General features: G+C 45.9%; 1 protein-coding gene across 1 annotated transcript in view; it reads left to right on the forward strand.

Moving 5' to 3' along the window:
- The first annotated feature begins 5,932 nt into the window (after window positions 1-5,932).
- Window positions 5,933-13,028, forward strand: part of LOC142248935 (FRAS1-related extracellular matrix protein 1-like) — a 204,932-nt gene continuing 197,836 nt past the window's right edge. Inside the window, exon 1 of the mRNA XM_075320403.1 lies at window positions 5,933-5,986. The gene's annotated coding sequence lies outside the window, so the exon portion shown is untranslated. The remainder of the gene's footprint in view (window positions 5,987-13,028) is intronic.

Genomic DNA, 13,028 nt, shown 5'->3' on the forward strand with positions numbered 1-13,028 from the left:
ATCCCAGTAGCACAAATTGTGTCTCAGGATTTGAGATAAAAGGGAAAAAAACCAAAGAGAAACAAAATCAACAGGAGAAGGGTCCATCGGAGGGCGGATAGCCTGCGGCGTTATGTTTTTGTCTTTCTTTTGAGCGGATCGTCTTCTACAATTAGCAGCATCTTAGATGTAGAACAATCCCTAAGAATTGCAGATGATAACCGTCCTGGACTATAATAAGCCGGAGGTCCTGGGTGGGAATTGAGCCTCCAGCGTTACATTCTCCTGCAGGATCAAAACCACCGAAGATCACGACGCCTTCCAGCTTTACCCGCAGTCGCCTGAATATGAAATGTGCAACATAAAAATGCCCTAAAGCACGGGATCAGAGTCACAGCTACAGCACACTGCGAGATGTGTCTGCCTAATAGCAGGTAACGTCGGACACGCCGGCCTTGCATTCCTTTTGTCTTCATCCTGTATGATTGATCACCACCGTCGCTTCTTACATTTTTTATACTCATAAAGATTTTATGTGCCACAGACAAGACCATCGTCCACTTATTTCTTCTGAGAAATGTGTATCTCTTTTGCAAAAAGTTTTTATAAAACAAAATATATACATATTGTTATTCATTTTTCATATTTATCGTGTGAAAAGAAGATCTGTCACCAGATTTCACAATGTAAACTAAATGCATTATTGAATAGATCTCTTAGACCTGATGAAACTGGTGCACTCACTTTTAAAATTCACGTTGTATAAACCTTTTCTGAAGCCTGTTTACAGCTCCTGAATTTTTCTCTATTTTGCTACTGACTCTCCAGGCATCTAGCCTGATTTACCGCTCCTCAGTGTCCCTCCTCCCTGCTGCTGAATTTCCTCTTATCCATCCTGAGTGGTAGCTTCTCAGTGTCCCTCCTCCCTGCTGCTAAATTTCCTCTTATCTATCCTGATTGGTAGCTTCTCCGTGTCCCTCCTCCCTGCTGCTGAATTTCCTCTTATCTATCCTGATTGGTAGCTTCTCAGTGTCCCTCCTCCCTGCTGCTGAATTTCCTCTTATCTATCCTGATTGGTAGCTTCTCAGTGTCCCTCCTCCCTGCTGCTGAATTTCCTCTTATCCATCCTGATTGGTAGCTACTCAGTGTCCCTCCTCCCTGCTGCTGAATTTCCTCTTATCCATCCTGATTGGTAGCTTCTCAGTGTCCCTCCTCCCTGCTGCTGAATTTCCTCTTATCCATCCTGATTGGTAGCTTCTCAGTGTTCCTCCCCCCTGCTGCTGAATTTCCTCTTATCCATCCTGATTGGTAGCTTCTCAGTGTCCCTCCTCCCTGCTGCTGAATTTCCTCTTATCTATTCTGATTGGTAGCTTCTCAGTGTCCCTCCTCCCTGCTGCTGAATTTCCTCTTATCCATCCTGATTGGTAGCTTCTCAGTGTCCCTCCTCCCTGCTGCTGAATTTCCTCTTATCTATTCTGATTGGTAGCTTCTCAGTGTCCCTCCTCCCTGCTGCTGAATTTCCTCTTATCCATCCTGATTGGTAGCTACTCAGTGTCCCTCCTCCCTGCTGCTGAATTTCCTCTTATCCATCCTGATTGGTAGCTTCTCCGTGTCCCTCCTCCCTGCTGCTGAATTTCCTCTTATCTATCCTGATTGGTAGCTTCTCAGTGTCCCTCCTCCCTGCTGCTGAATTTCCTCTTATCTATCCTGATTGGTAGCTTCTCAGTGTCCCTCCTCCCTGCTGCTGAATTTCCTCTTATCCATCCTGATTGGTAGCTACTCAGTGTCCCTCCTCCCTGCTGCTGAATTTCCTCTTATCCATCCTGATTGGTAGCTTCTCAGTGTCCCTCCTCCCTGCTGCTGAATTTCCTCTTATCCATCCTGATTGGTAGCTTCTCAGTGTTCCTCCTCCCTGCTGCTGAATTTCCTCTTATCCATCCTGATTGGTAGCTTCTCAGTGTCCCTCCTCCCTGCTGCTGAATTTCCTCTTATCCATCCTGATTGGTAGCTACTCAGTGTCCCTCCTCCCTGCTGCTGAATTTCCTCTTATCCATCCTGATTGGTAGCTTCTCCGTGTCCCTCCTCCCTGCTGCTGAATTTCCTCTTATCCATCCTGATTGGTAGCTTCTCAGTGTCCCTCCTCCCTGCTGCTGAATTTCCTCTTATCCATCCTGATTGGTAGCTACTCAGTGTCCCTCCTCCCTGCTGCTGAATTTCCTCTTATCCATCCTGATTGGTAGCTTCTCAGTGTTCCTCCTCCCTGCTGCTGAATTTCCTCTTATCCATCCTGATTGGTAGCTTCTCAGTGTCCCTCCTCCCTGCTGCTGAATTTCCTCTTATCCATCCTGATTGGTAGCTACTCAGTGTCCCTCCTCCCTGCTGCTGAATTTCCTCTTATCCATCCTGATTGGTAGCTTCTCCGTGTCCCTCCTCCCTGCTGCTGAATTTCCTCTTATCCATCCTGATTGGTAGCTTCTCAGTGTCCCTCCTCCCTGCTGCTGAATTTCCTCTTATCCATCCTGATTGGTAGCTACTCAGTGTCCCTCCTCCCTGCTGCTGAATTTCCTCTTATCTATCCTGATTGGTAGCTTCTCAGTGTCCCTCCTCCCTGCTGCTGAATTTCCTCTTATCCATCCTGATTGGTAGCTTCTCCGTGTCCCTCCTCCCTGCTGCTGAATTTCCTCTTATCCATCCTGATTGGTAGCTTCTCAGTGTTCCTCCTCCCTGCTGCTGAATTTCCTCTTATCCATCCTGATTGGTAGCTTCTCAGTGTCCCTCCTCCCTGCTGCTGAATTTCCTCTTATCCATCCTGATTGGTAGCTACTCAGTGTCCCTCCTCCCTGCTGCTGAATTTCCTCTTATCCATCCTGATTGGTAGCTTCTCCGTGTCCCTCCTCCCTGCTGCTGAATTTCCTCTTATCCATCCTGATTGGTAGATTCTCAGTGTCCCTCCTCCCTGCTGCTGAATTTCCTCTTATCCATCCTGATTGGTAGCTTCTCAGTGTCCCTCCTCCCTGCTGCTGAATTTCCTCTTATCTATCCTGATTGGTAGCTTCTCAGTGTCCCTCCTCCCTGCTGCTGAATTTCCTCTTATCCATCCTGATTGGTAGCTTCTCAGTGTCCCTCCTCCCTGCTGCTGAATTTCCTCTTATCCATCCTGATTGGTAGCTACTCAGTGTCCCTCCTCCCTGCTGGTGAATTTCCTCTTATCCATCCTGATTGGTAGCTTCTCCGTGTCCCTCCTCCCTGCTGCTGAATTTCCTCTTATCCATCCTGATTGGTAGCTTCTCAGTGTCCCTCCTCCCTGCTGCTGAATTTCCTCTTATCCATCCTGATTGGTAGCTTCTCAGTGTCCCTCCTCCCTGCTACTAAATTTCCTATTATTTATCCTAATTGGTAGCAGTTTCCCTCCTCCCTACTGCTGAATTTCCTCTTAAGGCCCCGTCACACGCAGTGACATATCTATCGATATATCGCCGGGGTCACGGATTCCGTGACGCACATCCGATATCGTTAACGACGTCGTTGTGTGTGACACGCACAAACGACCGTTAACGATGGAAAATACTCACCAAATCGTCCATCGTTGATACGTCGATCCTTTTTAAAAAATCGTTGATTGCTGAGCACGCAGGTTGTTCGTTGTTCCCGAGGCAGCACACATCGCTACGTGTGACACCTCGGGAACGACGAACTACAGCTTACCTGCGGCCGTCGGCAATGCGGAAGGAAGGAGGTGGGCGGGATGTTACGTCCCGCTCATCTCTGCCCCTCCGTTTCTATTGGGCGGCCGCTTAGTGACGCCGCTGTGACGCCAGCAAACTGCCCCCCTTATAAAGGAGGCGGTTTGCCAGCAACAGCAACGTCGCTAGGCAGGTAAGACCCGTGTGACGGCTCCGAATGATATTGTGCGCCACGGGCAGGGATTTGCCTGTGACGCACAAACGACGGGGGCGGGTGCTTTCACCAGTGATATCGCTAGCGATATCGTTGTGTGTAACACCCCCTTTACCCATCCTAATTGGTAGCTTCTCAGTGCTCTTTCTCCCTGCTGCGGAATTTCCATCCACTTGGTGTCACACTAGGTACAGGGAAACACCAAGCAAACGGTGAAAGGGAAACCCTGTGTCTAGGGAAGCGGCAAATGATCACCCCTGACCAAGCCTACCGCTGGCCCCTGGGCTCCCTCACTGCCCTAGATAGGTTCTGCACTTATGCGCCAAGCTGGATACCTTGCCCTAGGGTGATCCTGATCTGGGCCCTTGGTCAGGAGCGGATAGCATGAGCTCTTCGTCAATCCCACTAGGCACTAAAGGACACATAGGTATTGTGCTGTTTGTACCTGTTTTCTTTAAAACCTTTAATGATCATATCCGTGTAAAGCAGCCTTTAGTTTCACTTTTAGTCAGTGCATTGTGAGGAGCACATCTATCTCTCCTTTGGGCTTCAGAAATGTAAAGTTTTTGACTAGTAGCAGCTCTAGGACAATCATCACAAAACTACCAAGGTTACAGCCAGGGGTGGGATTCAGCCAGTTCTGTCTGGTTCTGGAGAACCGATTGTTAAAATAGCAGCCGTTTCCCAGAACCGGCAAGAAACAGCTCTGGCGATCCGGTCCCCTGTATTCACTTGTGGTAGTGTCTCTTTAAGACACTAGCACAAATGAATGCCTGTACCTCCGCGCCGCACTTCCTGGTTCAGTGGAGCCTGTCTGCTCCCTGACCCGGTGTGCAGCGACGCGATGACGCTGCAGAGAGGTCACGGCAGTGAGAGGAGGTAGCTCCTCCTACCTGCTGCTGAATCTCTACCCACCTATACATAATACACCCTCTACACCACAACTCTCCATAATATCTCTCCCACACTGCCCCATGTATAATTTCCCCACACACACACTGCTCCTCTGTATAACATCCCCACAAACACCACCCCTGGGATCTTCAACTCTTGGAGCACCTACCTGTCCCTGGCAGACGCCATGTCCTCGCCACCTCCGCGTTGCCGGCAGGACTGTGATGAGCTCGCAGAGTGATGACCTCATCACGGTGGGCCGCCGGATGACGCACCGCCTCCCTGCTCTGATCCATTTGACCTCCTTCTGGCCGGGGCTTTATAAAGCTAAGTAATTACCCCGGGCCCCCCCCTCTTTACTGGGCCCGATACACCAGTCATGGTGGTAATGCCCTGATGCCAGCCCATAAACTGTTGGAGTGGTGGTGATAAAAGGTGCAGACGGTGACAGGTGAGAGGTAAGAGACTGTGTGCTGGGAGCTTAGATTAGAAGCAAAACTCCAGCGGTAAAATAAAAAAAAAAATGCTGGAGTGATACTTTATAAAAAAATATGCACTTATTGGTGCCACCGCCTGCAACCTGCCACCCAAACCACTGCACCTGTAAGTGTACTGACACCAAAAAAAAATGCACATTATAAGATCTTTTTTTTACATTTTCATTCCTTTTGGACTTAAGAAAATGCTGAAAAATATGTATGTAACAGATGCTACTAATTAGAAAAAGCACCAAAAACACTTGCATAAAATGTAATGAAAACTGCTAAAAAAAACGGTGTTTTTTTATGTAGCCTACTAACCAATAATCCAGAATATCTAATAATCCAGCATTTATCGGGTCCCATATATGTCATATCAAAGGCATTTTACTATTATTGCGTTTCCACCATTTGTTGGATCTCCTGTTTATTTCCTTCTGACAACTTGGACTGAGTTCGTAAACTCGGAGATGAATTTCCTTCTTTTCTCGGTTGGGGTCGGATTTTAGGAGTGAGAGCTCGGAATCTGATGGAGCAGTAACATTTGTGACTCCGGGGCAGGGGATGGATACTTGGAGGGTGACTCTTATTTCCTCCTTTGTTTTGTCGTAGAGCAGACAATTACAGAGAATGTTCCTGCTTCCTCCATTGACTGTGTGAAGTGAGTGAAGGAGACGTTGGCAGGGTCTTGGAAGCCTTCTTGGCTCAGACATGTGACTGGAAATCTTGTTCTTCAGGTACGTCCTTGCTGTTGTTTTCCTGCTTTGGCAGAACTTCTGATTTTTGCTTGTAAATGGGAAAGAAAAAAAAAAACGCTGCTTCTGGCGAGAAGCCGGATATTGGGATTTGAGGATTTTTTTTTTTACATTTGGCAGGAGAAAGAAATATTTTCAAAGCTGCGTTTTAGTATCTGCATCTTACAGCACTGCTCCGTGTACTATTCTGCTTCACGTTCCATAATGATATCCATATAAAACCGCGTAATATTGTGATCACTAGCAGAAAAGGGCCCCTGTGCAAAAACAATATGGGCCCTTTGCAGCCCAATAGCTCCTCATAATGCACAATTTTAACCTGCTTTGGTGGTAGAAATGGTCCTCCCAAACTTTCGGGCCCCTCTGCAGCTGCACAGGTTATACTAATGATTCCGTTTCCACAAAAATAAGCCCTAGCATGATTTTACAGGATTTTTGGAGTATGCTTGAAATATAAGCCCTACTCCAAAAATAAGCCTTAGATACAGTCAGTGCTGGCATTAGGGGTAGTCAAACTGCGCAATTTCTCAGTACCCCCACTCTATTAGGGACCCCAACGTTTGTATTACGAGGTTAAGTCTTTAAGGTTAAGACCCCACTTTGCGTTCTCCTACTTGCAGTTCTAAACGCACGATTTGGGCTTAATTGACTTGACCAAAGTTGCCTTTTTCAGAAATTTAGCGCTGAAAACGCATGCGTATTTACCGCGTTTAAGATGCGTTTTCAGCGCTTTTTGGATGCTTTTTCACCTGCGTTTTGACAGATGCGTTTTGAACATCAAGTCACTGCTAAATAAAGTTTAATATGTCAAACACAATGAAAAAAGAGAAAAAAAAAGAAAACAAATAGATTTTAACAAATAATAAAGAAAATAGAAATATAGATTAAAATTATAGCGGTAATATACTATTTATTGCAAAAATAGCAAGAAATTATAATTTTTTATTAATTTAATTGTCGGATTATGTGTGTGTGTAAAGGGACATATGAAATCAATATTTTATTGTCCAAAAAGCATGCGTTTTGGTAGTCCAAAACGCATGTTTTCTGCACTTAAAAAGCAGGTAAAACGCAGGAATTTGAAGGAATCTTGTTTTTTGCCATTTCTCATTGACTTCAATGTAAGCAAAACGCACCCAAAATGTCAAAAACAACTGACATGTTGCTTCTTTGAACGCATGGTTTTTGCCACAAAATATGCAAAATAAACGCAGCGTTTAGAAACGCAAAGTGGGGTCTGAAAATCACCATTTTCCATTGACTTTGCTGTGAAATCAAAACGCATGCCTTTTGGCATGAAAAAGGTGCTTCTCAAAACGCACCTAAAAAGCACCTAAAAGGCAGGTGGAAACGCAAAGTGCGTTCTTACCCTAAGGACCTTTGATGTCTTCACAGTCATGTGACCAAAGGTCTTTTAATTGCAAGGGTCTAAAAGAACTGGAGACAGAATGGCATTACTGAGAAGAGTAAGCACACTAAGCAATTGTACAGGGCTCACACTCTCCTAGGGGGCCCAATGTTTATATCCTGATGATAAGAGTACTTAAGGACCTTTTAATCATCCCGTCATGTGACCAAAGGTCTCTTAATTGCAGGAGTCTAAGGCTAGTTTCACACTTGCGTTGAACGGTATCCGTTGCATTGCGTTGTGTAGCGGATGCAACGGATGTGTTGCATATAGTGGCACAACGGATGCAACGGATGCTGCAAAACAACGCAATTCGTTTTGATTTTTTTTTTCCCGGTTTTACCAGCGGCAGACTATAGTGAACGATCAGCTGATCGCTCCCTGCAGCCGGCCGCCGGGTGATCAGCTGATCGCTCCCAGTAGCCGGCCGCCGGGTGATCAGCTGATCGCTCCCGGCCGCCGGGTGATCAGCTGATCGCTCCCTGCAGCCGACCGCCGGTGATCAGCTGAGCGCTGTCACTTGCCGGCCGCCGGGTGATCAGCTGATCGCTCCCTGCAGCCGACCGCCGGGCGCTCAGCTGAGCGCTGTGACTTGCCGGCGGCCGGGCATGCCGGCGGCCGGTCGCTCAGCTGAGCGCTGTCGCTTGCTGACGGCCGGGCGCTCAGCTGAACGTTCGGCCACCGCAAGCCAAAATAAAGTTTGATTTAAAAAAAAAAAAGAGCATGCGCAGTGAAATCCAGAGGATTCCGCTGCTCAGAACAACGTTACATGCTGCGTTCCTCCCGCTGGGCGGAAGCAACGGAGCGTCGCCCAGCGGAAGCAACGCAGGTCCTTTTGGTACAATCAGTCAACCATACAAGTCTATGGGAAACAGCGGAATCCGTTAACGGATTCCGCTGTTTCTCAAAAGGGCGGATTGTAACGGAAGGAAAATAACGCAAGTGTGAAAGTACCCTAAAGCTGAATCGGAGACAGATTGGTGTGTGTATATGTGTATAGATAGAACCCTGTCTTATTTTAGTAGAAACACGATATGTCCGTCCCTGATTGTGATAACATACAGTATATGGTAGTATTACAGCTTAAAAAAAAGTCATAATACTGCAGCCGTAGAAATCTACATCCCATACTGTCCTTCAAACCGCCAAAATTCTTAATTTAGCATGCAAAATAGTAGCAATATTCAGCCACTATATGGTGATGTATCCCTTTGAACAGGTGTGCAGAGGGGCAGACATATCATTGGTGCAGCCGCACAAGGGCCAAGGAAGCAAGGGGGCCATTTCTATCTCCAGAGCAGATGGAATTGTGCATTTTGAGGAGCTATATAGCAGCAAAGGGCCCATATACTGTTCTTGCAATGGGGCCCTTTTCTGTTTGTGTCCGCCAGTGCTATGCTAAAGGTTTGCTTAGAACAGGGGTTGGGAACCTATGGCTCACAAGGCAGATGTGGCTCTTTTGATGGCTCGCAGACAAATCTTTAATAAAAAAATACCATATTTTCCAGTTTGTAAGACGCACTTTTTTCCCCCACAAACTGGGGGAAAAATGGGGGTGCTTCTATATGGCTTACCGGGGCTGCAATGGTGGCGCAAGGTCGGCAATACAGCAGGCTTGTTGGGTGTTGCGGTGGCGGGCACCATTGATCTGCGGGCTGCTTTGACTCTCCCACAGTTGACGAGATCGTCTTCAAGAAAATGGCGGCATGTGCAGAAATAGGACTCCGCTGCCATTTTCTTGAAGCCCATTGGATTGATCTGCGGATGCGCCGCGGCCATTTTCATGAAGTCAATCTCGTCAACTGCGGGAGATTCAAAGCAGGATGTCGGCAGATCAATGGCACCCGCTGCCGTGACACCCCACAAGCCTGCAGCATTATCGCTGACCCTCCGCACACTGACCCTCTTGGGCCGCGACATTCCCTCCTCCGTGCCCGCAACATCGCCTACCCTGCCTCCTAAGACCTTCTGAGCCGCTACACCACTGCCGCTCCCCCTAGTGAGTATGGCTCTCCTGGAATTACATTTTAAAATTATATGGCGTTCATGACTCTCTCATCCAGAAAGATTCCCGACCCCTGGCTTAGAAGAACATTACATGGGCATTTCCAGAGAGATGCTAAGTGTGCCCAGACACACTACATAGTCAAAGACCAGAAGAGCCGGAGCATCCGATCGAAGACTTGCCTACATGTGGATGTTTCACTGGATATTTTTCCCATCCAGGACGTAAATTATATTGGGGTTAATTTAAACAAGATTTTCATATTTTTTTCTAAAAGATATAAAAACAACAAATTAAAAGAATGTTATTATTATTATTATTATTATTATTATTATTTATTTATAGAGCACTATTGATTCCATGGTGCTGTACATGAGAAGGGGGTTACATACAGAATACATATATAAGGTACAATAGACAGACTAGTACAGAGGGAAGAGGGCCCTGCCCTTGCGGGCTTACATTCTATAGGATTTTGGGGAGGAGACAGTAGGTGGGGTGTAGGTGGGGTGGCAGCTCCGCACGGTGGTGGGGCGGCAGCTCCGCACGGTGGTGGGGCGGCAGCTCCGCACGGTGGTTGGGCGGTAGCTAGCTCCGCACGGTGGTGGGGCGGCAGCGAGGTCATTCAAGGTTATAGGCGTCTCTGAACAGATGAGTTTTCAAGTTCTGTTTGAAGTTTGCCAGTGTAGTAGCCTGACGTGTTGAGGCAGCGAGTTCCAGGAGACTGGGGATGTTCGGGAGAAGTCTTTGAGTCGGATGCGTGAGGAGCAAATGAGAGAGGAGGAGAGAAGGAGATCTTGGGAGGATCGGAGATTGCGTTTTGGAGAGTAGGGAGAAATTAGTTCAGAGATATACGGAGGAGACAGATTATGCACGGCTTTGTAGGTCAGTGTTAGTAGTTTGAATTGGATACGGTGGAAGATTGGGAGCCAGTGAAGGGACTTGCAGAGAGGAGAAGCGGGGTGGTATTGAGGAGAGAGGTGGATCAGTCGGGCAGCAGAGTTAAGGATGGACTGGAGAGGGGCGAGCGTGTTAGCAGGGAGGCCACAGAGGAGGATGTTGCAGTAGTCAAGGCAGGAGATTATGAGGGCATGCACTAGCATTTTTGTAGATTGGGAATTGAGGAAAGGACGGATTCTGGAAATATTTTTGAGTTGAAGACGGCAGGAGGTGGTGAGGGATTGGATGTGTGGTATGAAGGACAAGGCAGAGTCAAAGGTCACTCCGAGGCACCGAACTTTGTGTGCTGGGGAGAGCATGGTGTTATTTATTGTAATAGGTAGATTAGGTAGAGGGTGTAGGGGAGATGGAGGAAAGATGATCAGTTCAGTTTTGGCCACATTGAGCTTTAGGAAGCGAGAGGAGAAGAAGAGGATATAGCCGATAGACACTCCGGGATTCTGGACAGCAGAGATGTGACATCTGGGCTAGAGAGGTAGATCTGGGTGTCGTCGGCATATAGGTGGTACTGGAAGCCATGGAACTTTATGAGTTGTCCCAGGCCAAATGTATAGATGGAAAACAGTAAGGGTCCCAGGACAGAGCCTTGAGGGACACAAACAGAGAGATGGCGGGATGAAGAGGTTGTGTGGGAGTGGGAGACACTGAAAGTGTGGTTGGAAAGGTATGAAGAGATCCAAGAGAGGGCGAGGTCTCTGACACCAAGGGAAGAGAGGATCTGTAGTAACAGAGTGGTCGATAGTGTCAAAGGCTGAGGACAGGTCTAGAAGTAGGAGTATAGAGAAGTGGTTGTTAGGTTTGGCAGTAAGTCATTTGTGATTTTAGTCAGGGCAGTTTCAGTGGAATGATGTGGACAGAAGCCGGACTGTAGGTTGTCAAAGTGAGAGTTAGAGGAGAGGTGGGAGGAAAGTTCAGCATGGACATGCTGTTCCAGGAGTTGTGAGGTGAACGGGAGTAGTGATATGGGGCGATAGCTGGTAGCAGAGGTTGGGTCGAGGGAAGATTTCTTTAGGATGGGTGTGACTGTTGCATGTTTAAAGGCAGAAGAGAAGGTATCAGTTGTTAGATAGGTTGAAGAGATGGGTTAAGGCTGGAATAAGCATAGTGGTGAGGTTGGGGAGGAGGTGGGATGGGATGGGGTCAAGTGCGCAGGTTGTAAGGTGCACTTGTGCGAGAAGATGTGCAAGTTCTCCTTCGGTGATGGTGGGGAGGAAGTTTATGTTATGGTCAAAATATTAAAAATGAAATGAAAAATGTTGACGCACTCTGCTAAAAAAAATTTGTTTTGCATTTGCATCTGCAAAGCAAAAAAAATAAAAATAAATATATATATATATATGTATACACACATATTTTTATATTTTTATATATATATATATATATATATATATATATACTGTGTATATAAACAAGATAAAATAAAACTTGACGTGAAGTCAATTTTTATATGTCGGATAAAAAAGAGAGTAGATAAATATATAAATAAGGAATGCATATTTAGCAAAGATTAAGTGTAAATATTATTGTCTCTTCCGTTCTGCAGAATGTAAATGTTTTTCATCCTCTGCAGAGAATGTATAAAAGTTCAGTCTTTCGGTAAATGTGCGCCGCTTTCTGTTGCTCCCATTGATATCGTGATGGATAAAGACGTTCTTCAATGCCAACGTAATAGACTAGGATAGAGGAGCGTCTCCGAGTGCCATCTGAGCAAATTACTGGCACGAACGTAGACGAATCTGAAATCTGTTGCTTTAATATTGAAATTTTCTTTTTGGCAGGTGGAGCGCCACTGTTTTATATAACAAATGCCTGGCAGTTACTTTGATGCCAGTATTGATAATGTGAATAATCCATTCACTTAATGCCCTGATTGAAGAGGTAGCGTCTTACTTCACTATCAGGTTTCAGACACACCTGCATGCTCCAGGCTGTCAGGTGCTGAAGAATTTCAGGCATTGTGCGGTCATGCAGCCTTATCTCTGGAATTCTGCGCCCATTAACATCTTATACCTCAGCTCCTCTATATAAAGTAACAGGAGTGAGAGGCAGCAGACATTTCTCTATTCAATCTGCCAACTACAAGAACTATCATTTCACATTTCTACAACATTCCGCAGCTGAGACCCGATACTGCTAATAATAAAATTACACAGATGTCTCATTTCCTCTCTAGCAGTATAAAAATTTAACAAAATCAGGTCTCTGAAGCGTCTTGTAGAAGATTCTTATATTCTTATACATATGGGCAGTATTATAGTAGTTATATTCTTGTACATAGGGGCAGTATTATAGTAGTTATATTCTTGTACATAGGGGCAGTATTATAGTAGTTATATTCTTGTACATAGGGGCAGTATTATAGTAGTTATACTCTTGTACATAGGGACAGTATTATAGTAGTTATATTCTTATACATATGGGCAGTATTATAGTAGTTATATTCTTGTACATAGGAGCAGTATTATAGTAGTTATATTCTTGTACATAGGAGCGGTATTATAGTAGTTATATTCTTGTACATAGGTGCAGTATTATAGTAGTTATATTCCTGAACATAGGGGCAGTATTATAGTAGTTACATTCTTGTACATAGGGGCATAGGGGCAGTCTTATAGTAGTTATACTCTTGTACATAGGGGGCAGTATTATAG

The sequence above is a fragment of the Anomaloglossus baeobatrachus genome, chromosome 8 (assembly GCF_048569485.1).
Source record: "Anomaloglossus baeobatrachus isolate aAnoBae1 chromosome 8, aAnoBae1.hap1, whole genome shotgun sequence".
Lineage (NCBI taxonomy): Eukaryota > Metazoa > Chordata > Amphibia > Anura > Aromobatidae > Anomaloglossus > Anomaloglossus baeobatrachus.